Source organism: Lipotes vexillifer, unplaced genomic scaffold, assembly GCF_000442215.2.
Source record: "Lipotes vexillifer unplaced genomic scaffold, Lipotes_vexillifer_v1.1 scaffold451, whole genome shotgun sequence".
Lineage (NCBI taxonomy): Eukaryota > Metazoa > Chordata > Mammalia > Artiodactyla > Lipotidae > Lipotes > Lipotes vexillifer.
This window is the reverse complement of record NW_006795989.1, coordinates 1,794,840-1,798,144: the sequence shown is the minus strand read 5'-3', so window position 1 is coordinate 1,798,144 and position 3,305 is coordinate 1,794,840. Positions and strand designations below refer to the sequence as shown.

Sequence of the window (3,305 nt, the reverse complement as noted above, 5' to 3'; positions counted from 1 at the left end):
GTATGAATAATGCTGCTGTGAACATTTGTATACGAGTTTTTGTGTGAACATATGTATTTCCAGTTCTCTTGAGTATATATACCTAGAAATGGGACTGCTAGGGCATATGGTGACTATGTTTAATTTTTTGAGGGAAGCATGGAATTTTTTTCTTTTTCCTTCTGGTCTTCCCAATGAGTTTTATTTGGGCAGACCTGGGGATGGGGAGGGCCTGCATTTAAAAAAAGGTGTTGGGCCTCTTGGTGGTGAAGTGTGGCTTGTGCTGGTGACAGAGGACCCGGTGGGGCAGTGGGAACTTGATCTTGGAGTCGTGGAACTGCTTGGTTGCTGCTCGGCGGCACTTGCTGGCTGCGATCTCCTCTACCTCCATGATCTGGATCCAGTGGGCCCAGGCAAGGCTCCGGGTGCCCACGTCTTGGTAGCACTGGGTGATGGTGCCGGCTGCGGTCAGGTCCCGGTACTGCCGGTACATGTTGTGGGGGCCTCTGCAGGAGTCATAGTGCAGCCAGATGCAGAAGTTCTTCAGCCTTGGGAGATTTCTTGAACACCTGTCCACAGTAGACAGTTTACCCTGAAGACTTCTTCATTTTCTTCAGCTGAGACACAAAGTACCAGAAGCGGGACTTGGCAGCATGATTAGGTGCAAAGATTTGCATGCGACAGAGGGGTGGCGTGGGCCGTTTGGCGGGCAGCGCCCCACCACTTTGTACTCTCAAAGTGTGCCCAAGGCCTTCATGGCGCTCCATCTGCGCTCACCGCCACCCTCAAAAAGGCGGGAAGCATGGAATTTTAACTGGTTTTTAAAAATTCATTGAACTGCTGTTTCACTCAAAGCTAATTTTTATATCACGTATAATCTTTATCGCATTGTGCTTTATATATAAGTTGTTTTTTTAAAAAAATCCAATTTATTTTTATATAATTATTGAGAGGGTATTTATCTGTATTGCTCCTTCTATGACATATGGTGTAGAAAGTTCTTAATTTGGGCTTCAATAATTAAATCCATTGAATAGTGGCCCAGTTAGATCTCTGCTTTATATTGAAAACTCTCGTACAATGCCTAAAATTGATAGAAGTCTCCAGGTATTCAGTTTTCTAGAAAGGGCTGACCTACTAGCTTGATCCTTCATTTTTTTATTTCCCAATTCTTATCAGGATGTCTGGCTATCAGGTTAGGTACTCAGTACATATTTACTTGAGAGGTTATTGAGCTGTAACTTAAAGGTGATTTCTTTTCTGAAACTGAACATAGATTGTAATTATTTATGAGTATCTACAATGTGCCAGATACTATTGGGTTGCCCAAAAAGTTCGTTTGGTGTTTTCCGTAAGACGGCTCTAGTAGCGCTTAGTTGTCTTCAACTTCATTTGAAACAATTTTGTTCAATTGTATTGTGACAGCTGTCATGTCAGCGTGCATTTAAAGAAAAAACTTATCAAAATTGGTGAATTTTTGTGTAGCCATTTTAATATTGAAGATAGAAGAAAAAAGGCAACATTTTCGGCCTATTATGCTTTATTATTTCAAGAAAGGTAAAAACGCAACTGAAACGCAAAAAAAGATTTGTGCAGTGTATGGAGAAGGTGCTGTGACTGAATGTGTCAAAAGTGGTTTGTGATGTTTCATGCTGGAGATTTCTCCCTGGACAATGCTTCACGGTCGGGTAGACCAGTTGAAGTTGATAGCCATCAAATCGGGACATTAACTGAGAACAGTCAACTTTATACTGCGTGGGAGGTAGCCGACATACTCAAAATATCCACATCAAGCACTGAAAATCATTTGCACCAGCTTGGTTACGTTAATCGCTTTGATGTTTGGGTTCCACACAAGTTAAGCGAAAGAAACCTTCCTGACCGTATTTCCACATGCGATTCTCTACTTAAATGTAACGAAAACATTCTGTTATTAAAACAAATTGTGATGGGCAGTGAAAAGTGGATACTGTACAATAAAGTGGAACGGAAGAGATCGTGGGGCAAGCGAAATACACCACCACCAACCACACCAAAGGCCGGTCTTCATTCAAAGAAGGTGATGTTGTGTACATGGTGGGATTGGAAGGAAGTCCTCTGTTATGAGCTCCTTCCAGAAAACAAAACGATTAATTCCAACAGGTACTTCTTCCAGTTGACCAACTGAAAGCAACACTCGAGGAAAAGCGTCCGGGATTAGTCAACAGAAAACGCATAATCTTCCATGAAGATAACACAAGACTGCACGTTTCTTTGATGACCAGGCAAAAACTGTTACAGCTTGGCTGGGAAGTTCTGATTCATCAGCCATATTCACCAGACATTGCACCTTTGGATTTCCATTTATTTCGGTCTTTACAAAATTCTCTTAATGGAAAAAATTTCAATTCTCTGGAAGACTGTAAAAGGCACTTAGAACAGTTCTTGCTCAAAGATATAAAAAGTTTTGAGAAGATGGAATTAATGAAGTTGCCTGAAAAATGGCAGAAGGTAGTGGAACAAAACAGTGAATACGTTGTTCAATAAAGTTCTTGGTGAAAATGGAAAATGTGCCTCTTTTTTTTTTTTTTTTTTTTTTGCAGTACATGGGCCTCCCACTGCTGTGGCCTCTCCCGTTGCGGAGCACAGGCTCCGGACGCAAAATGGCCCTTTTTTTTTTTTTTTTTTTTTTGCGGTACGCGGGCCTCTCACCGTTGTGGCCTCTCCCGCTGCAGAGCGGACGCGCAGGCCCAGCGGCCATGGCTCACGGGCCCAGCCGCTCCGCGGCACATGGGATCCTCCCAGACCGGGGCACGAACCCGCGTCCCCTGCATCAGCAGGCGGACTCTCAACCACTGCGCCACCGGGGAAGCCCGTGCCTCTTTTTTTAACTTAAAAACCGAAGGAACTTTTTGGCCAGCCCAGTATTTTGGGTGTTGGGGTTATAGCAGTGACCAAAGCAAAGACCCTGTCCTAATGGAGTTTTCATTTCAGTGGCTAATAGGTAAACTAGTAAATAATGTTGAATGTTTATTAGTGCTATGGAGAAAAATAAAGCAAGAAAAGAGGGTTAGGCAATGTGTAGAGAGGGTAGAGGAAGGATGTTATTTTATATCAGGTGGTCAGGGAAGTCTTCAGTGAGATGAAGTTTGAGCAGAGACCTGAGGGGAAAATAGGTGAACCAACTTAGTATGTTTGAGGAAAGAGCCAGGAGACCTGTGTGGCTGGAGTGGAAAATAGATAAAATTGGAGGTTTAAGGGGGCAGCAGTTAGGTCACTTAGTACCTTGAGGATTATTATAAGAACTTTGGCTTTTACTAGGGTGAGATGGGAAGCCATTGGAAGGA

General features: G+C 43.1%; 1 pseudogene; it reads right to left on the bottom strand.

The window, feature by feature from the left end:
* Positions 1–217: 217 nt before the first annotated feature.
* Positions 218–736, bottom strand: LOC103081375 (60S ribosomal protein L18a pseudogene; annotated as a pseudogene).
* Between the last annotated feature and the right edge of the window lie 2,569 nt (positions 737–3,305).